This window comes from Manis pentadactyla, chromosome 1 (assembly GCF_030020395.1).
Source record: "Manis pentadactyla isolate mManPen7 chromosome 1, mManPen7.hap1, whole genome shotgun sequence".
NCBI lineage: Eukaryota > Metazoa > Chordata > Mammalia > Pholidota > Manidae > Manis > Manis pentadactyla.
Genome location: NC_080019.1, coordinates 108,210,140 through 108,235,047, shown reverse-complemented (window position 1 = coordinate 108,235,047; position 24,908 = coordinate 108,210,140). Strand labels below are relative to the sequence as shown.

The 24,908-nt window shown below is 36.8% G+C and overlaps 1 protein-coding gene and 1 non-coding gene across 8 annotated transcripts in view; one reads left to right on the top strand and one right to left on the bottom strand.

Moving 5' to 3' along the window:
- Window positions 1-24,908, top strand: part of TBL1XR1 (TBL1X/Y related 1) — a 184,182-nt gene that overhangs the window by 37,342 nt on the left and 121,932 nt on the right. The window lies entirely within an intron of this gene.
- LOC118932921 (U6 spliceosomal RNA) lies at window positions 22,107-22,213 on the bottom strand. Its single transcript, XR_005032951.1, has one exon. It is a non-coding gene; the product is annotated as a U6 spliceosomal RNA (small nuclear RNA).

Here is a 24,908-nt window from a genome sequence, read left to right as displayed (position 1 = left end):
CTGTGTTTATGAATATTTCTGGTTTGTTTGTTTTTAGATTCCACATGTAAGTGAACTCATAAGGCATATTTGTTTTTGCCTGTCTTATTTCATTTGGCATAATAGTCTCTAGTTCCATTCATGTCACAAATTATAAGATTTCTTTTTTTTAATGGCTGAGTAGTAGTCTATTGTATATATGTATCTTCTTTATCCAATATCTATCAATGGACACTTAGGTTGCTTCCATATTTTGGCTGTTGAAAAGAACGCTCTGATAAACATAGGAGTCCATGTGTCTTTTTGAATTAGTGGTATTTGTTTTCTTTGGGTAAATTCCCAGAAGTGGAATTATTTTAACTTGACTTATTGTTGATTTAGTAATTTTTAGTATTTTCTTGTTTCCATTATGTTTTGTTTCATTATTGGCTTATTAGCCATACCACTTTGTTCACTGTTTTTTTTTTTTTTTTGTGGTTACCCCACTGCTTTTTATGTACTTTGCAGTCTATGTTCAAGTAAAATATAATACTCCACATATAATGTTACTTAATAGTCTGTTTCTATTTTTTGTACTATTTTTGCTGTACATTTTATTTCCACAGGTGTTATAAATTAAAGGATATATTATTTTTGTCTTGAACAATTAATTACCTTTTAGAGGAAGTTTAAAAATGAAAAGTTCTTTCTATTTGCATGTATTTTTACCATTTTTGTAATTTTTCACTCTTTTATAGATCAGAATTTTTGCCTGTTTTCTTTCTGCTTAAAAACTTCTTTTAACATTTCTGATTTCTGCTAGTCAGGTCTCTTGGTGAGGAGTTCTGTCAACTTTAGTTGTCTGATAAAGTCTTCATGTTATCTTCAATTTTGAAGAATATTTTCGCTGGATGTAGAATAATATGTTGCCTTTTTACTTGCACCCTTTAAAGAAGTCTTTCCATTATCTTCTTTCTCGCATTGTTTCTCATGGAAGTCTACAGTTTGTTCTTTGTCCCTTGGTATTAAATTTATTTACTTTTCTTTCTTCTGTGTGCTTTTATGATTTTTCTCTTTACCACTGCTTTTTCAGCAATTTGATTGTAGTGTGTATAGTTTTCTCTGTATAATTGTGTGATTTTTCTGTTTATTTTGCTTGGATTTATTTGAGCTTCTTGGACATGTGGATTTATACTGTAATAGAATTTCAAAAAAATGTAAGTTTTTCTTCTTTTCCACCTTTCTTCTGCAGCTTCGACTGATTACATTGTGTGTTTGACTGCTTGTTACACAGATTACTGTGACTTTTCTTATCTTCAGTTAAGCAAATAATCTTCTTTTAACAATCAGTTTAAATCTTAAGAATAGTTGTGGTTTCTGATGGATGCTGGATATTGTTGTTTTTTTCTCAAATTTAAAATATTTTGTATTGGCCTTGTGACTTCACTCTGGCACTCTAGGGTGACTCTGCCTAGTTGGGAACAGTGAGCCTGTAGCCATATTCAGAAATTTTGTAAAGGTCTTGAGATAATACTCATGTCTATTAGGGGCCTGTTATACAAGAATTTTATATTATTAAAGATGCTGCTCATTATACACCAGCATCCTTTTCAGGAGGACTTAGAATGGAAATGTCTGTGGTTTCAGGAACAGGAATTGATGTGCAGTCTGTTCTACTGTGGCTGTGAATCTTTGAATCTTTTAGTACATTTTAGATTCATTTTATTTCTTTGCTAGTAGAAAGCTGAATATTTTCTGTGTGGTAAAGTAGAATATACAACTTAACATACTAAGTTTTAAGTGTACAGTTCAATAACACACATTCAGTGTTGTGAACCATCACCGTTACCCATTTTCAGAATTTTTTCATTATCTCAAACAGAAACTCTGTACCCAGCCCCTTTCTGTCTCTAAAATTTGCCTATTCTAGGTAACTCCTATAAATGGAATCATAGAATATTGTTCCTTTGGTCTGGCATATTTCACCTAGTACAATGTCCTTATGGTTTATCTAAAATACTGTAGCATGTATCAGAATTTCATTTCTTGTTTTTTAAAAAAAATTTCCCCCAGTTGTGTTGAGATACAAACTACAGCATTGTGTAAGTTTAAGGTATACAACTAATGATCTGATATGTATACATACTGTGAAATCATTACTGTAATATGTTTAGTTAACATCTGTCACCTCACATTGGTATGCTTGTTTTTTCCTTGGGATGAGAACTTTGACTCTCTTTAACAGCTTTCAAATGTACAGTACAATACTGTTGTAGTCATTGTATGTTATATCCCTGGAACTTATTTATCTTATAACTGGAAGTTTATACACTGGACTGACAAAAATAATTTCATTTCTTTTGGTGGCTGAATAATACTCATTTGTGTGTATGTACCCCATTGTTATTCAGTCATTTGCTTGTGTAACCCTTCAGTGGTTTTCACCTATTGGTTCTTGTGATTATGCTTCTATGAACATTGGTACACAGCTGTCTATTCGAGTCCCTTCTTTTAATTCTTTTGTGTATATACCCAGAGTTGCTGGATCAAATGCTAAGCCTATATTTAATCATGTGAGTAACAGCCATACAATTTTCCACAGTGGCTGCACCATTTTATATTATCAGTATGCAAGGATTCCAGTTTATCTACTCATCAACACTTGTTATTTTTTCTTCTTTTTTTAACTCTATATGTTGGCTTTTACCACAATAAAAATATTTTCAAATTTACCATGTTAACCGTTTTTAGGTATATCTTTCAGTTTTAAGTATATTTACATGGTTGTGCAGCCAATCTTCAGAAATCTTTTCATCTTTATACCCGTTAAAACAGTTCCCTGTTTCCCCTTCCCTCCAGTCCCTGCTGTCTGCCTTTCCACTTTGTTTCTGTGAATACGGTACTCTAGGTACTTCACGGAAGTGTTGTCATATGGTCTTTGGCTTTTTGTGACTGGCTTCTTTCACTTAGCGTAATGTCCTCAAGGTTCATCTGTGTTATAGCATATGGCAGAATTTCCTTCCTTTTTAAGGTTGAATAATATTCCATTATTTGTGTAAATCATATTTTGTTTATCCTTTGATGGGCCTTAGGGTTGCTTCCACCTTTTGACTGTGGTGAATAATGCTGCTGTGAATATGGGGATGCAAGTATCTCTTTGATGAGATGTAAGTACCTGCTTCCAGTTTTTCTGGGTATATACTCAAAGGTGAAATTGCTGGATCATATATAATAATTCTACTTTTTATTTTTTGAAGAACCATCTTCCTGTTTTTCAAAGAGACTGCACCATTTTACTTACCAGCATGCACAAAGGTCCAGTTTCTCCACATCCTTGCCAGGCCTTACTGATTACTAGATAATGGCCATCCTAATGGATATGAGGTGATACTGTGGATTTGATTTTGCAATTTCCTAATGATTAGTAAGGTTGAACTTCTTCTAATATACTTGTTAGTCATTTGTTTATCTAATTTGGAGAAATGTCTGTTCAAGTCCTTTGCCCATTTAAAAATTAATTATTTGCTCTTTTGTTGAGTTATCGGAGCTATTTATATATTATGAATACTAATCTACTCTAAGATAAGATTTGCAAATATTCCCTATGTTGCCTTTTCACTGTAATTATGCAATTTGCAGAGATTTATTTTCTGTTTATTTGCTAATAGCAATCCTAATGGTGTGAGGGAGGATCTCACTCTGGCTCTATTTTGCAGTTCCCTGATGCCTGATGATGTTGAACATCTTTTTCTGTGTGTACTGAACATCTGTGTATCTTTAGAAAGCTTAAGATTATAACAGGTGTTTTTGTGCATTAGCTTTATTCCTACTTCCATTTACTTATCTGTTCTTACTTGTATTATGCATTACTTTTAATATCTTACTAATCTATTTATTCTTAAATACCCTTGTAAATTATTTTTGAGATGATACAGTTCTAGGTAAGATGAATTTGTGGTTGGTGAAGAATTACTCTGTACTGTATTAAATCTTAACATTGCCATTAATCAAATATGAGACACTGTACAGGATAGTTTACTTTCCTTTGGGTCCCTAAAAAGTAGTAATGATTCATGTTTTGGTTGCAAACCAGTCTTCAAGCTGTGTGGTTCTGCAATATAGTATCAGCTGAATAGGAATGTGTGGGTGACAATTGTGAAGAATTAGAGCTAAATGGACTTTTAGGAAGTCCATGTGGAAAAAAGAAAGAGCAGAGAGATGGAAGCAGTAATAGTTCAGTTAGGGTTAATCAAGAGCAAGGTAGATAGGGTAGTCAAACTCTGAAGAGACTGTATAAATGATGGCTAGAGGGATCTGCATTGAAAATACAGAAATATGTAGGACCCAGGGCCAGCATTGCCTGAGTAGGTGAGGGAAATAAATATGGATACAGTAGATTTCTGTGAAAGCTTAGAGTAAAATGGGATTCAAAGTAATCATTTGATTTTGGAGAAACCAAAGATATGAGGTTAGTGGTCTAGGAATGAGAAGTAAGATGCATAATCCAGAGTGAGTGTAGTGACTTAAAAGTCTTGTAGACTGGAAAGAAGGGTGACAGCTAGGAGCATCTTTTGGAGAAATTTTGCAGCTCAGCCAGCCAACATGAAATGAATAAGCTAACCAAATTTTTAATTTGCTGTAATTGTATTTATTCCTGAAATTTCCTCACACTACTATCCATATGATCAGCTTGGAATAAATTGTATGTAGCAATATTTAGGAAAAGGAGTACTGTATTGACTGGGAAAACTCCCTTTACTCTTAGGTGGTGAAAATTGCTGACATTTCACCAGAGCAGAGACAGGGCATAATATACCACAGGTGTTCTGGAGGACAGCTGATTTGACACACTCAGCCTATTTAACTTTATAATGGAAAACACCACTAACAGAATATCATGCAATTGATTTTAAATACTGCTTTTGCTACACACTGATAAAGTTAAGCTTTGTTGGGACATATATTCTTAAAAAATACTTCACAAGTAAAGATAGTGTAATCTGAAAATATGTGGCTTTATGAATCATAGAACTGGCTCTCTTCCCTGCTTTGACATTACATACCACGGTGACATTGGGCAAGTGACCCAACTTTCCCATCACCAAAGCTGTGTTATCTTTAAAATAAAGGAGTTGAACAGTATCTTTAATCACTATCATATCTGATTAAAGTGATCCTATGTTTGTTTGTTGATCATTATTATTAGCTTTTCTGAGCTGCCTTAGATATAAGTACATTGTATGTAACTTTATTTCCAGAAGAGACTGAATTTTAAGTTCTGAACAACCAACTTGCATTCCGGATCTTTAATCAATGGTGGTATTGTATAATATGGTGAGGTCAAAGCTCAGATTTTTCACAAGTCCCAATTTGTGTCCTAATTCTTAAATGAAGGTAAACTATAAAACTTTGTGGCTATTTCTCCTTATTTATGGGTACCATTCTCTGCTCTTTTCAGTCTGGGATTATGTCAAAGAATCCTAATTACTTATCTAATCCACCCCTATCCCCTCAAAACTCAATACCATTTATTTTAGGTAATTAGGTTGCCTTTATTGCACTCGAAGAGAGGCTTATGTATGGCTTATGTTTTTCCACACAGAAAAGTTATTGTGGGGGCTGGGGATAGAATACTATTTGGAATACTAACAACAAGTGGGAAAAATTTTTTAAAACATTATTAAACTACATGACAGAGAAAAACTGAATTTGAGTACTTCAAAAAAAGAAAATACTGTTTTGCTAGGTAACTCAGTTTTGTAGTTACTGAAAGAGGAAGAATCAGGGACTGGCCAGTTTTCAGTTTTAGTGACCTGGTGACTTAAGGGCTCCGGATTTTGGCATGCAGAGAAGGCACCCTGCTGCGAGCATTCCTAGCAGCTCCATGTTCCAGTTACTTAACTGTTGATTTTCCTCTTCTGTTTTTGGTTCATTTTGTGTGATTTTAAGGAATTGAGAGACTTCATCCTTTGCTAAAATGTCAGCCCCTTTGACACTACACTTAGTGCTCCTTTCCCAATTTCTTGAATCCTGTTCTCTCACCACCCCTATCCCCTCAAAACTCAGTACCATTTATTTTTTTAAAATCTGCCTTACTGCTGGCCTTTTTTCAATTTCTAGAGGTGATTCAATAGTCGAGTACATTTGGCTGTTGGTTACTAGCATGCTGAGTGTCCTGAAAATAGCCATTTTGACACTGACTTCTAGTTTAATTTTTTTTATCCTTGCAGTGGAAGCAGGTAGTTGAGAGAAAAACAGGACTTTTTGGTTTAACTTTTAATTATGGAGTGAATTGTATATTGCTGCATGCCTCATGTTCTTAAAGTAGGTAGTCAGGGATGATAGAAGCACATGTACACTGACTCAGAGTGGTTTACATTGGCATTTCCTCAGTTACTATAGAATAATTTAGAGCAGAGATTGACATACTGTTTCTGCAAAGGGTAAGATAGTAAACATTTTAGGCAACTACTCAAGACTGCTTGTCATGGGAAAGCAACCATAGACAATAAATATATAAATGAATGGACAATAAAATTTCACTTATGATAGTTACTGAAATTTGAAGGTCATACAGGTTTTACCTTCTTCCCTCTCCCCCAGCAATTTAAAAATGTAAAAACTATTCTTAGCTTGTGGACTGTGAAAAGCAGATTGGATTTGGCCCATGCACCATAGTTTGTCAATTTCTGTTTTTTTTCCTTAAATCTTTATTAATTATTGTTTTTTCCACATACATAGTAAAAATAAATACAAATTAAGTTCAGCTGAGCTAACTTGTGTTTAGAATGATGGTAAATTTGTTTCAGTTGCTGTCCTGCACTAAATTGTAGAACTACTATAGTATTAAATTAGAAAAATAAGTTTTCAAATATAAAAACTTGGTATTACCAGATTAGCCATGTTAAGCCTCAGTTTTCCTATATATAAATTGGGACTAATACCATTATTGTAAATTACAGTTCTTCATTATGAACAGCAACCCACCCTGGCCATTGTAAACCAAGTAAGGAATTATTAAAGAACATTTGGTAGTTCCCAGAGTCACTGGGGAGTCTAGAGATATGGTCATGAGTCCCAGCTTCTGAGAACATTTCCCAAAACCATACTGCAGAACTTGGCTTGAGAAAGCCTCTGACGTTGAGCACTAAATGCCAAGTACCTAGCCTGGTTAGAGATGCTACTCTGTGGGCTCTGGTCCTTTTTCAGTGATAGGAACTCTGTGTTGTAACCACTGGGAAGTGGCTAACATTGCCACCATCAAGAGTCACATGTGTCTGCTGCTTCGGGCATGAGCAAAAATGGGAGTTCTTCTGGTTGCTTACTTCCAAATCAGAATCTTTTGGAGGTTTTTATTGTAGAGATAGAATGATATGTTTTGTCCCTAGCTATAAAGGAGGTTGAGAATTTTTAAGTTCTAATTTATATATTAGAAATTACATTAATACATTAAGTGGTAGATCATGAGATGTAGAAATATCCACAAATTAAAATGTCTGTTCAGACTTTTAGTACTGATGTGTGTGATGGATATACAACAGTACTTGACTGTCCCCTCTAAGCATGTCTACTTCTTTTTGTGCTTAAACTTCAGACAGCTATAACAAGTGTTCACCTAAAAACTATAATTTATGACAGATGTGTGTTGTAAGTTGGCATATGAGTTGGTTATTGAGAATCTAATACTTAATCTCGCTTCAAAAAAAAGGTTATAAGTAATGGAAGTGTTTCCTAGGTAGCCACAATAAGGTTGTTTACGAAAGTCAGTGTTTCACGGAGGTAAGTTCCTTCATGATGGAAAGATCCTGAGTGTTGTCAACCTGCTACTAGGTGGCTGTTTGTACATTGTGAAATATGGTACTGTTTGGTGTGGAAGTGAGAGAGGGACTCAAGTTGCTTCTTGTAGATTGTATTAAAAAATACTTGCTTCCCCTCTTTACTGGACTTGCATCTATAGGTTGACAAGGTTTGTCCATGTTACTTGCTTCGGTCAGTGAAAGATGAGAAATGATACGTGTTATATCTAAGCAGAAGATTTAGGAGCCATTGCGTGAATTGATTTTTGCTTATTTGTCTTTGCTACAAAGAAAACAGTTGCCAAATAAAGGTGGTTTCTTTTGCCTGGATCCCAGAAGGAAGAAGGTACCTACCTGTAGCCTAAGTTAACCTAAATCAACATAATAAAAATGAGAAACACATCTTTGTTCTCATAAAACAGTAGTTCTCAAAGCAGTGTTTGTTGAACTCAAGACTGTTTCAGGATGACACTACTTTAAATAATAATACTAAGTGTCTTTTCCACCATGTTGATATTGCATTATGTTTCAAAAGTGATAGGGAAAAACTGCTCGGGCATTAGGAAAAATCAGTGCAGTTACTTCAAACTACCTTTCATCACCACATATAGTAAAAGAAAAAAGTTTTAAGAATGTCTTTGATGAAGCAGTAAAAGTTATTTTAAAAGATGTTGCTCATAAGCGTGCATCTTCTTACAAGTCTTGTGATGAAGCAGGAAGCATTCATGAAGTGCTACTGCGTGCTGATGTTATGGTTGCCACAGGGAAAGCACTTGTACTGTTACTGTGAGCTGAGCTACCCTTTTATGGAATACCATTTTCACCTGAAACAGTGATTCTCTAGAGTTATTCTGATATGCGCATTTGACAGACATTTTCTCAAATGAAGTGAGCATTTACTTCAAGGAAAACAACTGGTAGTATTTGTGTCAGTGATAAAATCTGAAAATTAGACTGTTGGAAAATTATCAGACAGTATCAGCTTAACAGCTTCCAGATACTTAGGGTGTTTCTGGTGATAGTAGTGAATGTAATTAAAAATGTTTTTGATGCTGTGTAATGAAATGCGAACGTTTGGGAGACCTACCTAACTTCGTGGACCAGTATTTATGATTGACTGATGAACTATGTTGTTACAAAGTTATGCATGGGTGAAAGATCCATTCATATTGCCACACCAATGGTTTTAAATGTAACAGTATGAGAAGTTCATTGATAGGGTTTAAAGTTCCACACTTCATTGAACCTTTAAGGTACTGTCACTTGTTGAATTTTGGTATAGAATCAAATAATATCTGTAGCTGTTTGAAAGAGCCATGAAATATTCCTCACTTTTCGGCTACATATCTGTGTGAGGTTGGATTTTCTTCTGTTCAGCCAAAACAACATATTACAATGGATTGGGTGCAGAAGCAGCTATGATAATCCAATATCTTCTATTAAGGTGGACCTTAAAGAGATTTATAAAAATTTACACTTTCCTTAGAATTTTATTTTGTTTTTTAGAAAATGTAGTATTTTTAAAATTAAAATTTTTACTTGCTTTAACATGTAATTGACTTATTATTTTTAAAAGAATATGCATTTACAGATTTTTCTTTTTAATTTCTAATATAGTAAAATACATCTAAAACTCATAAACAGAAGTTTGCTGAGATCCTCAGTTCTTTTAAGAATATAAAGGGGTCCCAAGCCCAAAGTGTTTAAGAGTCACTGTTGTAAACTATTAAGATTTTTAGGAATTATTTATTACCCCATCATAACCTAGAGAAAGATGGCACATTGACAGTGTAGCTAAGTCAGTTTTGTTGAGAAGTACAAATTGGTACAGTCAAAGCCTCTGTTTTATTGCTATGGCTGTTTTTTTTTTTGTGTGTGTGAGGGCATTGATGTTGCTGGGGAAGATGATCGCTGGCTTCCAATAAATGGATCCTCTTGTCTCCCATGACTCCACGTGATCATGGAAGTCTTCTCCACAGCTGGGGCTTTGGTGAGCTTTCACATGGGATGGAAGTATTTTCACACAATTCTGACAGGTCCTTCTGTCTATTTCTTCTTTAAATTATTCTCCGTATATGTTTCTCTTGAGGACCTGGCCTGGAAGTCTAGCCACATGGTCACTCCCCACTGAAGGACTGGTGTGAACCTTGCTCTGTTTCCCTTTCTTGACCCTGTGGACCATGAAAAACTGCCTCATAGGAAGGTTTCTATTCCTGACTTTCCTTAAGGGGTACTGCCGATGGCACAGTGTGGTTGAGAGAATTCATTCCTGGGTGATACTGTTGTGTAATGCAGCCATGGGTAATCCAGGTTCATATTTTTCTAGTCATAGAGAATCTCTAGCTAGTCATAGAGAATCTATGTAGTGATAGGTCTTGTTTGAGGAAGAAATAGCAGTGCATCAGGAGTAAGCATACCAAAAATGTGAGCCAGCTGCTCGTGCTTCACAGCCAGCCTTGGATTCTGTTGTGTATATACCATAACCATTTGATCATGAGTGTTTCTGTCACATCAGCTTAGATTTAGTGGATCAGATGATGATAATTCGTGGTGGGCTGCTGAGGTTTCATAGTTACCCGTGGCTAGATGCTCATTCTCTACCAGTGCAAAGTAAGAATTATTTTCAAAATAGAATCTTGGTTTGATAAAGAAGGTATGACTTTGTCCTAAAAACTCTTAGGGGTCTCTCATGGGATTTTCCTAGAAGGGTTTGCCAGCGGCTCCTTATGGCATTGATCTGTGGGCACTTTGAACACCACTGCAATCAGAGGAGTCATTATGGTGAAGTGGCAGAGCCACTTGTACTGCAGCCTGCTTTAGCTAGAGAATTTTCTCCTCCTCTGGGCCTTACTTAAAACTGCTGGATTTCAAATCACTCACTAAAGAGAGCAGTACACAGAAATTAGATATGTTGTTTCTGGTATTTAGAGAGATGCAGCACACCTTCTGCTTTCTTGTAGGAGGATAAGGAATGTGACTTGTTTTTCTTTTTGGAGCGTGTATCTTGACTTGCCAAATGCTACTAACTCCTAGAACTTGATAGTGGTGGCTGGACCCTATATTTTCTTGGGACTTATTTTTTGTTTAATAATACATGGCATACACGTATTATTAAAGCATCTAGAATACAGCTGTTTCCTCCTCATAGGTCCAAATGGCTTGATTTTATCAGTGTTGTGGACTAGTTTGATGACCAGTAGTGTAGTCAAAAATATATGAAGTTTTGGCACAAGTCCATTTATCAGGGAGTGGATCAATCCTCCCATCTTACAGTTATTTCCCATAAGAAATAATTAAGTTCATATGAAAGCTAGAAACTTGACTGACTTCAGGCAATATAGGGAATATGCACTGCTCTCCAAGCTAAATGAAAGCAAATTGCTTCTGGAGTTCTGTTAGAGATGGAGAAGCCATTTGTCAGAACTATAGCTGTATAGAAGGTACTTCATTAAAGAGATCAAATTTGGACTACCAGCTGTGCTTGTAGTCATTAAGCTTAAAATACTGTCATTTTCTAAGAACATTCATGTGTTCTGCATTAACTGAACAGTTGTATTAAATGAGTATCTGCTAGGGATTGCAGCCCTTGTGTCTTTGAATTCTTTGGTAATTCCCCTAGGAATGCGTTATTTTGATTGGAGAGAGAGTTCCAGTGTCTCCATCTGACTTTCCTGACCTAGTTCTACTCACTACTCTGTTACAGCATCAGTGTGGGATTTTGTCAGTTGGTTGTCAGCTGAGACTATCCTTTTTAGCTATAGTTTCAGCACCTGGGGAAATCACCATAAGGTGGGAAGATTGATCCACTCCCTGATAAATGGACTTGTGCCAAAACTTCATTTATTTTTGACTACTATAATCCCTCATTCTGACACATACATCACAGTGGTGCTCCTAGGTCCTGAGAGATTAGTTTAAGAGTTAGATTTTATAGTCCTAAAAAGGTCGGGGTGTTTCCCTTTTGCAAGTGCATGGTTACTCTGATAAGTGACTGTTGATCTTTTGTGGAAAGCCAAGAGGAAAATCACAGCACTTGTGATGTAATCAGAGAGCCTTGTTTGAAGGGCACTTTGCCTTACCTTCATTTTTGAGGCTCTGGATATGGGAACTGTGAGAGGTTCTGATTTTCTGTTTTGGTGGCTTATGACCTTTCAGTACTCTCTATATTCCATACCTAGAGTTGTTTATTGGTGTAGATAGGGATCAGCAAACTTCTGTAGGGGCTCACGTATTAAATATTTTAGGCTTTGTGTGCTATGCAGTTCCTGGAAAAACTACCCAGCACAGCCATTGTAGTGCTAAAGCATCAATAGACAGTACATAAATAAGTGGGCATGTCTGCATTCCCATAAAACTATTTACAAAAATAGTGGTCATGTGCAGGCTACAGGTTGTAGTTTCTGTAGCTCTGGTACGAATCACACAGGACTATGATGGAGTGTCCTAATATTAAGATTTCAGAGACTTTCTAAGATTTATACAGACAAACCAAGTTTGATAACCACTAGGTTCCTTTTTCTTTTACCTTGTTAGTACCACTTGATGTAATAATTAAGCAATCAACAAAATCAGATTATGCATATTGGTTTTGATAGTTCTAGAGCAGAGGCTGGCAAACTACAGCCTGCAGGCCAAATGTGGCCTGTACTTTTAAAAATTATTATTAAGGTATCATTCATATACACTCTTAAGGAGGATTCATATGAAAAACAATGTGGTTACTACATTCACCCATATTATCAAGTCCCCCCATACCCCATTGAAGTCATTGTCCATCAGTGTAGTATGATGCCACAGTCACTACTTGTCTTCTCTGTGCTACACTGTCTTCCCCATGACCCCATCCTACACCATGTGTACTAATCATAATACCCCTCAATCCTCTTCTCCCTCCCTCCCCACCCACCCTCCCACACCCCTCCCCTTTGGTACAGCTTGACCCTTCTTGCAGTCTGTGGGTTTGGTGCTGTTTTGTTCCTTCAGTTTCTGCACTTGTTTTTGTATGATTCACAAGATAAACATGTTTATTTAAGTAATTGAAAAAAAAAAGAATGTTAATCCATGGCAAGTGAAAATTAAATGAAATTCAGATTTTCCTGTATAAGGATTTATTAGAACATACCCATATTAATTTGTATATATATATAGTTCAAGGCTGCTCTCATTTCACAGCAGGTGGGCAGTTGTGACAAAGAACTTACGGCCTTAAAAAAAATTTACTGTCATAGAAAAAAGTTTGCTGATTCCTGCTTTATAGAGTGGAGAAAAATTCTTTTATGTCATACATAGTAACTGCCTTTTCTTTGTCAGGGCCTTGAATCAGTTTACACAGTGGATACGTCACTGTCTTTTTTTTTGAATGTTCCATCACTCTTAGAAGCAATAGTCCTGCTCTGTCATCCACGTAAACCAACTCATGACTTCCCAGCTTTCTGCTGTCTACACTAGGTCCTCAAAGCTTGTTTTCAGGTAGGCGGGCGCTTCATGACAAAGGACTGCATTGGTAGTTTAATTTTGTCATAGCCTGAAGAATTATCGGAGGCCCATCTTACATAACTGTGTCCTTACTGCATTTCGGACCCAACCAGATTCGATAACATTACCTTAAAGGTTTGCTCATCACCTTGGAATGATTGTAAGAATTCATGATACAAATAATAATATTTGTTAATATTTTACTGAGTTTTTACTTTCACACTTAATTGCTCAGTGTAGCACCTACCACATAAGTATCCAAAAAAGGTTAGTTGATATTATTTATTCTTTTATTTACAAATGAACTGTCCCCCCGAACCGACCTGCCCCAGTTCATGTACTATAAAAAGCTTAGCCATTAAAATTTTTAAATTCACAGTAAGGTTAATTTGGAGTGATTGACATACATTAATATATATATATTTTTGTCTATAATCCTTTTTTAAAAAACTTGTAGATGAATATAGTAGATTCTCATTTTTCACGGTAGTTACATTAGCAAAATTTCTGTGAACACTGATACAGCAAATAATGAACCATTGCTCCTTGGGGAAACACTAGCTTCCCACATTGTTTCTTTGAGCCTCTGGTCACATTTTTGTCAGCTAATCAATATAGACCGTGTTTTGTGTGCTTTTGTTTAAAGACACCTTACTTAATATATGTTGTTGATTCATTAACATTGCACTCATGGCCAACAGCATTGTAATTCCCACATGAATGAAGCCTATCTATTACACATTTTCTCCCTAAGGTACATCACAGCCTGCTTGTGCTTAGGAACACTAGACAGACTTTCAGCTCTATGCTTGCTGCTATTTTAAATAGGAAAATCAACAAAAATTACAGAAATACAAAAAATTTGGGACTAAATGAACCATGCAGAGGACATTTGTTTACAAGATGAGAGCTGAAACAAGGCAGAATATTGCCTTATATCCTGGGTGCATGTACAACTGTCAACTCAAATTTTTTGCTGTTCTGTACATGACTGAATATTGTAAAAGAACCACAAATATTAATTTGGGTGTTGCATATATATATCTTAGCAAGTAGGCAGATTTCATAAATATCAAATCCATAAATAATGAGGATTGACTGTATCTCCCCAGATGTCACAATTTATAACTTTTTTCTTTTATTCATGTTTTAACTTTTTTTCACTTGCTATTTAAACTTGTTTGTGTTAAAATACACAGAATAGTTTAGCAATCTCTAGAATTCTTTTCATCTTTATACCCATTAAACAATTCCCTATTTACCCCTCCCTCCAGTCCCTGGTGTCTACCCTTCCACTTTCTGTGAATACCGTACTCTAGATATTTCATGGAAGTGTCATCATATGGTCTTTGGCTTTTTGTTCCTAGTTTCTTTCACTTAGTGTAATGTTCTCAAGGTTTCCCCATCAGAATGTCCATCCTTTTTAAGGCTGAATAGTATCCCATTGTATGTATACACTACGTTTTGTTTATGCATTTGTCTTTCTGTAAGTCATATGGAATGTTCCCACCTTTTGGCTATTGAGAATAATGCTGCAGTGAACATGCATGGGTGTGTAAATATCTCTTCAAGAACCTGCCTTTTTTTCAACAACAATATATCTTTTATGTGTCATGAATACATATTGTAAAAAACAAGTGAACCATCTGTTTAGTGACCGGTAAAAGTATCAGTTTAACCTTATACCATTTACCAGAGACAGCTGTTATTAAAAGAGTTTGGTATCTTTTCAAATGTGTTTTTGTGCACAATTTAGGAACACACACACACACACATATAATATGTGAAAAATATTTAATATTTGCATATATAGTTTAATAGCAGTTGGAAGCATATGCATATTGTTCTGTATATTATGGATATTATTTCATGTAAATACATATATATTACATATCAATGCTGTCTAGTACTCTAATTTCTGTGTGTACCATACATTTTAAAAATGAAAACCAGTTTTAAATTTAAAAGTGGTGTATTCATGTGGTAGAAAAAGCTCCAAACAGTACAGAATGATGTGAAGAAAACTAAAAGTACTTTTCTCCCTTTATTCCCAGCCTCCTTCCCAGTCTCACTTCCTAAAGGAAGCACTGTTTGCTTGCTGTAGTAACTTTAAATAAATTCTGCCACGGACTTGTATCCCTTGATGAGTCAGCCATGAGGCACATCCCCTCTGGCACTTGCGAGGAGAGGAGTGCCCCTGCTCCTCGGCATGCTGCCCCTGTCCTTGCTGTTGGGTGTTCCCGGACGTCGGGTGGGGCCCGTTAGTGTTGGCGGTCAGCGTGTGTCTCTGCAGCATGTAGTTCTTTGTCCACTAGGCCTGTATCTTGAGTGGCGGTCTGGCGGGGTGGGTTCTGTGAGAGGGGCTGGGTGTGGACCAGCTGACGGGTCTCCTCCTGGGGAGGGTGGCTCAGGAGCCGTGCAGCGGCGCCCGTCCCGTCCGGAGAGCCGGGTCTTAAAGGACCGTAGGGCGCGGTGCTTTGGTGCGGTTCCCTGGGATGCTATTAAGAGTAAGAGATTGCCCTTTTCCCCTTTCCCCCTTTCATTGCTCTCCTTACCCTAGAGGTCTGATGTTCCATTCTTCTCTGCTATTCTCCCAGGCACGGCTACTCTCACAGGAAGCCTAACCCAGGCAGAAACACCTCCTTCATAGAGATGAGCTCTTTGGCTTTATCTTAAAGGCAGAAGCTGCCACCACCAGCCCTTTGTTCACTAAGTCGGAGGAGGCAGGGGTCATCTGTTCAGAATAAGGCAGTGCAGCGCTCTGATGAACTACTCTAATTAATTTCATCCTCCTCGTAGTTTTGATTATTTGATTATAACTTGGAGCCTCTCTACATGTCCTTGAAAAGACTTTGGTGACTTATATGTGTTGCTTCCTCTTACTTTCTTTAACTCAGTCTTTTTTTTCCCACCTGTTTGGACATTTCTGTAGAACGTAGTCATGCAGTGAAGTCTTTCCTTATTTTGTGACAGTGCTATCATTTCATTTTAATTTAAATCTTTTTCCTGCCATTTCAGTGGGACCTTTGGAAGGAGATTGATGTTTGTTCAGTCCTCTGCCTTGAACTGTAATTTGTTGCAGCTAATTTGTGACTGATTTTAAAAGGTAGATAAGTTCTGAAACACATCTCTTTCTCAATGTGCATGACTTCTTTTGTGCCTTAGAAGAATTTCTAAATCACCTTTTTTTCCTCTCAGTAACAAAAAACATTTTAATTATCAGTCTGTGCCATAATGCTCACTGCAGTTTCTGAGCTTTTAGCCTCTTGTAGAAGAAACATGTATAACCATAATGAGACTGCTGACCATCACCTTCTGAGTTCTGAGTGCCTTTTTTGTGTGTGTATAAAAGGTTATATGTATGAGCAAAGTCACCTTTTTTTAAGAGACAATATATATTGGAGGATATTTATTCAGTCACTAATGAAAATGGTCAGAAAACTGGTAAAATTGAGTTGTTACCTCTAGTGAAGTATAGCAAAGCAGGGAAACAGTTTTGATGATTTAGTAAAAGCCTGGGGAAAAAGAACGAAAGAATAGCCAGAACATTTTGTTCTTCGCATCTTATATGGTTATGCAGTGTGGATTTAGCATATACTTGTCTTGAGCAGGAAAAATATGGTACTCATGTCCCCAATACCTTTGCACTTAACACCAAGTAAACCTTCTTTTTATTTGTTTGCTTTTTGTTGTTTTTGTAATATCTTTAGGATGTTACTTAAAGGAGTTTACTACTCAAATGTTTTTAAACATCAGGCCTTTGATGAAAAACTGAGATGTGTCAGTGCATACAGCTGTAATAAAAACAATGCTTATGTCTCTGGCTTTCAGACTTCTTTGGTCTGTGGTCCATAGTGAGTTATACATTTATATTGCTGCCTTGTGCATGTATGGATAATACGGAAATGAGAATTTCATGGAACAGTATTTGCCTTTCCTCTGATGTACTCATATTGTCTTGACCTGCTACCTTTATTTCATGATCCACTGCTTGATGGTTACCTGCAGTTTGAAAACCCCCGGTTTAGATCCTGATCTGTTAAAAAAGTGGGAGGATAGAGAGGCTTAGGGGGTTCTAGCTAAGTGGCCTTGGGTAATTTCCTTGTTTGAGTCTGTTTTTGCATCTGCAAACTGGGAATAATAATATCTTGTTAGTTTGATTATGAGAATTAGAAATGAATGCAGACTGCCTAACAGTGTTAAGAAGGATGTAGATATTTAATTATTGGAAGATTTTAATTTTCATTGTTTTCACTGTATGCTGCCTGTCATACCAATTAGGCACTGAGATTTAAACATTTTTGCCTTTATGGAGTTAGGTAGCATTTTATTAGTACAGAGACATAGACATAACTGCTCTACAGGGTGAAAAAAGTGTTACCAGAATATATAGGAGGTATAGTAACCTAAGGGAGGAAGTTAGTGATGGGAAATTACAGGTGTGTGGTTTTTCTTTTTTTTTCTTTTTAAGTTTCAAGGAACAGAGCTTCTTCTCAAGTACCTCCAGCTAAATGGAGTTTTACTTCAAGGATATGTAAAGTGAGAAAAAACAGGAATAATTTTTAAACTGCAGAACTGGGTATTTTGAGGATTGCAGTACTGTTTTGGCCATAACTGACTTGTTTTTATTTGCTGACTTTGGGTAATTGGCACATCTTGTAGAATATAATAATTTTAGGGACTAAATACTTACGTTTCTTTTCCATAGCAGCACTAGGCTTCCAAGTACAGTGTTCTGCCATTATAACTCAGTTTTGTCTCCCACTAGATTAGGCACATCTCTGCTATATTATGTCTGCTGCAGTGTGACCTCTGCTGACCTCTATTGGCTTTTTAACTCCTAGTTTATTGATTTAAGCAACAGAAGTGGAATCTAGGTAACTGAAGCTAAAAGAGGATAGATATGTGGTAGCTCATTGAGGCAAATTAAAAAAGAATGAGATCAGGGTCATAAGAATCAATGACCTGGCTTGACAGTGGTTAGCAATTGGTTCCAAATACTTTAAGTCTTTTCTCTTTACATTCAGGTATCTAGGAGACTCTGATTTACCTGGTTTGAGTAATGTTTCCATCCTTTGGCCAGAGGAGGAAAGGACAGTCAAAACTGTACAGTAGAAGCTGGGGAGTTCCTCTGAAGCAAAATTAGAATGCCGCTAGCAGGGAGACTGGGTGCTGGCAGCCAGGAGCAGTTGGTGTCCAGTTGTGTGTGTGTGTGTGTGTGTGTGTGCAGTTGGTGTCCAGTTGTGTGTGTGTGTGTGTGTGTGTGTGTGTGTGTGTGCAGTTGGTGTCCAGTTGTGTGTGTGTGTGTGTGTGTGTGTGTGTGCAGTTGGTGTCCAGTTGTGTGTGTGTGTGTGTGTGTGTGTGTGTGTTTTATTCAAACTCCAGTTGTGTGTGTGTGTGTGTGTGTGTGCGTGTGTGTGTGTGTATTTTATTCAAACTCCAGAGTGTGTGTGTGTGTATTTTATTCAAACTCGGTGTCCAGTTGTGTGTGTGTGTGTGTGTGTGTGTGTGTGTTTTATTCAAACTCCAGTTGTGTGTGTGTGTGTGTGCGTGTGTGTGTGTGTATTTTATTCAAACTCCAGAGTGTGTGTGTGTGTATTTTATTCAAACTCCAGAGTGTGTGTGTGTGTGTATTTTATTCAAAGTCCAGAGAAGATAAGTCTGATTCTTAATTATTCTGTGTAGAATGTGTTTACTGGGCACACGTCTGGTTTAAAAAGTGAACACAACTTTGGAACAGTATGTGACTGGGGCTTAGGGCATGTATCTTAGAAGTAAGTGGTGTAAGAGGAGAGATAATAAGCAAAGACAGTGTTGTTCCAAGGATTTCAGATTCATTTATCTTAAGCTGTGGAATTATTTGATCATATTTCTTTGAGAGAGTACTCGGGAAGTGTTATAAAGGTTGGAGTGAGGGTGAAGGATTGTGTGAGCAGATGGAAGCAGCAAGGCCAGTAAGAAAGCTATTGGGTTACTTGAAATCAAGATTTATAGACCCTCTGTGATTTGGCCTCACCTACCCCTCCAATTTAATTGTCTCCCGTTTGTCCTTTGCTTACTACTCTCGCCGTACTTACCTTTTGCTTGAGTCAGACTCGTCCTTGCTCCGGAGCCTTTATACTTCCTTGGAATTCTCTAACCTTTGGTTGGCACTTGCTTGGATCCTTTTCATTTGTACCTCAGCACATATGTCCCTTCCCCCTTTCCTGGCTATATTCTCTAATCCTTTTGCCTCTATGACTTTTCACTATCAGATCATTCTTTTTTTTTTTTATTTCTTCATAGCATTTATTACAGTGGTACTTTTTTTGCCCTTGTTTCACTGATAGTGGCCATGGATAAGGATTTAATTGCTAAAGAAGACTCACAGGACCCCAAATGATAGTACTAATCTGATTTATTGCTGAAAAAGGGTGCAGCACAACCCCACTGAAGTAAGGTTATGGATGCAGCACTACCCCAGTTGTCTTGCAGCAGGGTACACCTGAAGAGGCTAAGCCTGAACTCCAGTTGTCCTCCCTCTGCAGGCTTATGCTGGACATGCTTTCTCTCTTAGATCAGGATCACCAATACGTGCAAGAAGCGCCTTGGAACCAGGGAGCCCACAGTGGAGTCCCACCTGGGACGACTTAAGTTCCTGCTGGCCACTGAGGCATATTTGTGCTGCCTAAGCAGCTCCGTTGGCACAGCCCACTGCGGGGAGGGAGGGACTCACCAAAATCAAGTGCAGACTATCAATCTCACTGTTAGCAGTGATGACAAGCTGTTACCAACAGCCCAAAGCTCATTGGACCTGTGGTTTTAAAGCAACATTCTTAATTAGTATGTTTTGTGCTTTTTACCAGTTGTCAATGGTACTTCTCTTGTTTCAAGACCAGGCCTGCCAGTTACTAACCCTCAGGGGGCTTTTTGTTTACATTGTTCGTTATCTCAGCTAGAATGTAAATGTCAGTAGAGCAGGAATCTTCTCTGAGTTGGAAGATCAATGATTTCCTTAATGTGTTTTAAGATCAGTGGATTCAACAGAGCAAAAGTATCCTTAACATTTAGGCTTTCCTTTCTTTTCTTTTCTTTTTTTTTTTTTTTTCCCACTTTCAGGTTTGGAAAGAGTGCACTTTACTCAGTGTTGGGGGTTGGGGTCAGGAGGCAGTGAGTGAGAAGAAGGAACCGGAGTCACAGCCAGTGCAGTTGTTTCTCAGCTTGTTGTTTGTTCCTTCAACTTTTCTTGACTCCTCTGTAAGGGTCTTTATAATTAGACAGATGAGGTGGTTGCTCTTTTTTTGTATGTTGCTATGTGTCTTTGAAACAGTTAGACATACAAAAAATTCTTTCTGAACTATCTCCCATAAAGAGAATTATAGTATTTACTTAAGTGGGTGAAGCACTAATACTTCTGAGTGTCTTTTATTCACCAAACATTGTGCTAATAAGTACAATTTTTTTTTTTTACACACATTATCGCTAATCCTTATGAGGATACTGCAAGGTGGGTAGTAGTATCCCTGTCTTAAAGAAATGTAGTGGGAGGCTCAGAAGTTAAGTATTATGCACAAGGCTGTCCTTAGGAATTACCTGGCAGGGAAAGATTTGGACCTGCGTCATTAGGGCTCCAAAACCAGTTCTCGCTGTACCACGTAGCAGAAGTAAATGATGGCAAGGACCTTACAGTGAATGCTAGCAAGCATAAGTTATTGACATACGGTGGAAATATAGGTGAGGAAAAATGTGAAGTTCTTATGGCTTACTCTCCTTATTAACCATAACTTTTGGTGTTCTGTCTTTTTCTCTGTTTCTTTCTGATGTGAAAGTATCTAGCTCGTGGCTACCCTTAAACTTTAGTAGGTGATATAAGACTTGAATACAGATAGTTAAATAGCCAATGTTAAAGTACATTTGGTCAAATACTAAACACAGATAAAAGAAGCCGGCAATCATTGCCTTATGGATGGGACAAGTGAGCACTTAGGTTCAATGAGTAAGCGGTTATTTCCACCTAAGGGGAACAGAAAAGGCTTCATGGATGTACTATGGCCAATCAGAAGGCTTGAAAACTATCTTATGGGCATGTTAATAGAACCAAGTACCAGTTGGGGCAAAGAACACTGGAAAATCTTGAAGATAAAAAAGCTTCTCTGATGTGTCTTAATTTTATTACATAACCCATGATTGGTAAATGATGTTTGATAAATGATCATCAGTTGGATCACTAATACTGTCAACTTTTGTTCCTGAAAAAAAACATTGTTATATGATTAAGTATTGTGTACTGTAGTTAGGTCTCAAAGTACGGTCCCTGTCAGCATCAACATCTCCTGGTAACTTGTTAAACATGCAAATCCTTGGTCCCACCCTAGACCTAGCAGTTGAGTAGGAAATCTTAGGGTCTTGACCCAGCATCTGTGCTTTAACAAGTCTTAACCCTGTTTTGAGAAGATTAGGAATTTACAGTCTATTATTACCTTTTGAAAAAAATCTGTATCAGCTTCACTGGATAGATGTTAATTTTTTTGTACACGATCTTTATCTAGAAGCTGTTAATGATTAATTGCCCATTCCATATGCTCTTCAACTTTTTGATTATAAAATTTTAGTTTGAAGGGTAATGTTTTTACTTGGAAATTTGAAGACCCAGAAATTGAAGAATTTAATGAGCTATTTTAATTCTCTGTTGATGGTAATTATAAAGAAAATTGCTACTGCATCTCCTTGGCACGTCAAGTCTGCTGGCTATTTTATTGCCACCTAGAATTGAAATGTGAGGTATTGTAGTCATTGGCTATAGGAAATGTGTCCTGATAGAGGTTTTCATTTTTATAAAATCTTTTAATGATACCTGTCAGTTTTACATTAAATTTTTAAAATTCTTCTTCTTTTTTTTAAAATATGGAACGCTTCACGAATTTGCGTGTCATCCTTGTGCAGGGGCCATGCTAATCTTCTCTGTATCATTCCAGTTTTAGTATATGTGCTGCCAAAGCGAGCACTAAATTTTTAAAATTCTTATAATTCACTTTTTTCTAGTGAAATTCTAATAATTGAGGGACTGCCAGACTTCCAAAATGGCCACAGTTTACATTGCCACCAGCAGTGTTTGACGGGTCCAATTTCTCCACATCCTCAACAACCATTATTAGTGTTGTCTTCTTGTTGATAGCCACCCTAGTGGGTGTGGAGTGGTATCCCATTGTGATTTTGATTTACATTTCTTTGGTGGCTGATGATTTAAAGGTATTGTGCTTATTGGTCCTTTGTATATCTTTTTTGGTGGAATATCAAAAAAGATATACAGATGGCCAAGAAACCATTACCTAATCCAGTCAGTTAGGTCTTCGTTACATTTTGAGTTAATTTTGTATGTGGTATGAGGTAGGGTCCAACTTCATTCTTTTGCCTGTGGATATCCAGTTGTCCTAGCACCCATTTGTTACAGTGACAGTCTTCTGTGAATTTTTATCTGTACTTTCTACATCTTATTGGCAGTTGGAGAGATTTTTACTGTCTGCTCCTACCTCATTGTCCAAAATTAGAATAAATTTACTAACTATTAAGGCAAAATGCTATGAAGAAAACACTCTGTTCCATTTTAGGAGTCATATTTTTAGAAGGACACGAAAAACTGGAGCAGGTTTTTTAATTGTTATGTCACAAATTTTTAAAATGGGAAATAGAACATTTGGGAATGAGAGACTGGCAGAAAGTCCTTCGAGTAGCTAAAAATTTTCATTCAAAGCAGTTAAGTTTATATTGTATTAGACAATATGTATGAATTTATACTCCAGAGGCCCTAAGAGAGGTTACAGGAAGGTACATTTGAATCCTAGGGAAGAAAGAACTTTGAAACAATTGGAGCAGTGTAATTTAGTAAAATGGACACTCTCACAAGGAATTGCTCCATCGCTGGAGGAGCTCAGGTAGAGGTTGAATGACGGCTCATTTTGTCATTAAATTACAGAATGGCTTTCTGTATGGAACAAATGTTCAAGGAGTTCCATTTTTGCAGATTCTAGTTTGCTTTCACATTTGTGAAGGGTTTTCTCTTCAAAGGTCTTCCTTTTCCATACTTCTGTCAAGTAGCAAAAAAGGGTGAGTGAAAATAAGACGTTATTTTCTTGAAGGATTACATGATAAAAGTACCGTCGTTTTTGATTAGCTAACATTAATGTGTTATCCTGAAAACTGGTCTCATCCACTTGAGCTAGTTCTTCTCTTTTTGGCTCCTCAAACCTTGTTGGGAAACAACAAACAGGGGTGAGGCACTGCAGCGAAAGTTGGGATAAGAACTAAAAATTAAAGAATTTGTCTAACATCAGATTTGTACATGGTTGTAGTTTGTAGATTGTGGAGTGAAGAAAACTTGCACAAGGTGCAGGAAAATGTAAATTGTGCTGTTGTAAGTGGAATTCCATTGTTTTCAGGAATATCAAAGTTTTACCATTCCTGACTGGGAATTATTCCCTTACTCTGTAAGTGATCTGTTAGAAGAGTATATATTGTTAAAAGGAGAAAATGTACTAATAAGTACTTAAAGGAACTAGACCACAATTTAAGTACCAGAATAATTTAAGGGTCTTTTAGCAATAAGACTCTCAAAGTGTATTGTTCAAAAAAGGAATTGGGAACATGAAGAAGTTGGATATCTTTATTTCTTTGTGAGGTTTTAGAGTGATCTTTAAAAAAAAGGGTAAAACTTTTGAGCTTAGCCTGTTCCATATTTTAAGTATACCATGTTTGCTTAATTTAGCTATTTTAAAGATAATTCCAAAATCTCACTTTGAGCATAGCTGGAGTCTTGGCTGGGAACAACTGGCTTCAAACAAAGGCCTTCTTTCTGTGATGTGTTTTATGTGTGTCTCTATGAGCAATTGCTGTAAACTAGTTAGAGTGAAGATGTTTTCATAAATAGTAACTTTTTAAGCCTTAAGTTTTTTTGTTAATGTGTGTCACCTTTTATGCTTAAGAAGGTAAAAATACTGTTCTTAGTACATATGAGTTTCCCCCTGAATTTAATATACATTAAAAAATAGAAGTTATTACAGTTTATCATTGAGATTTTCTTTTCCTTTGTGTGTTTGTGAATGGACTACCTAAAGATGCTACTGTTCAGAGGTCACTCTCAATAACCCTTCCAGAAGTTGGTAAAAGACTTCATTTCTCCTCTCAATAGATATGACATGTATGTACAATACAAGATAGAATGTGGGGGAAATAATTGCACAACATGATGTTTTCCTGTGGCTGATAACCTTACCACTTAAATTTAGAAAGGGATTCATTGAATTAAAAAGTACTCCAAATGCAACTACAGTTAGCTGTGTTGTCATTTAAAAAATGCTGTTGGAGTTGGAAGATAAATCACTGTTGATGCTAATTATTTGGTATTTGTGAATGAGCCTGAAAATACTATATCTGACCACACCAGTCCTTTCTGCACATATGTTATGATCTCTGCTTTGATTCACAGCTGTCATCATATCTAAAATGTCTGTTGCTATTTGCAACTGCCTTATTTAACTCTGTCTGTCAGCAGTGATTGATCCCAGGAACTCTCCTTTCCTCAAGCTTGACCATAATAGCTATGTGAACGCTAGCTCAGCAAAATTGAATTTCCAACAGTGTGGCTTCACTGTTGGTAAGTGTTTTAGGTTCTGACATTTCAGGTCAGAGATCTTGTCTTCAAGT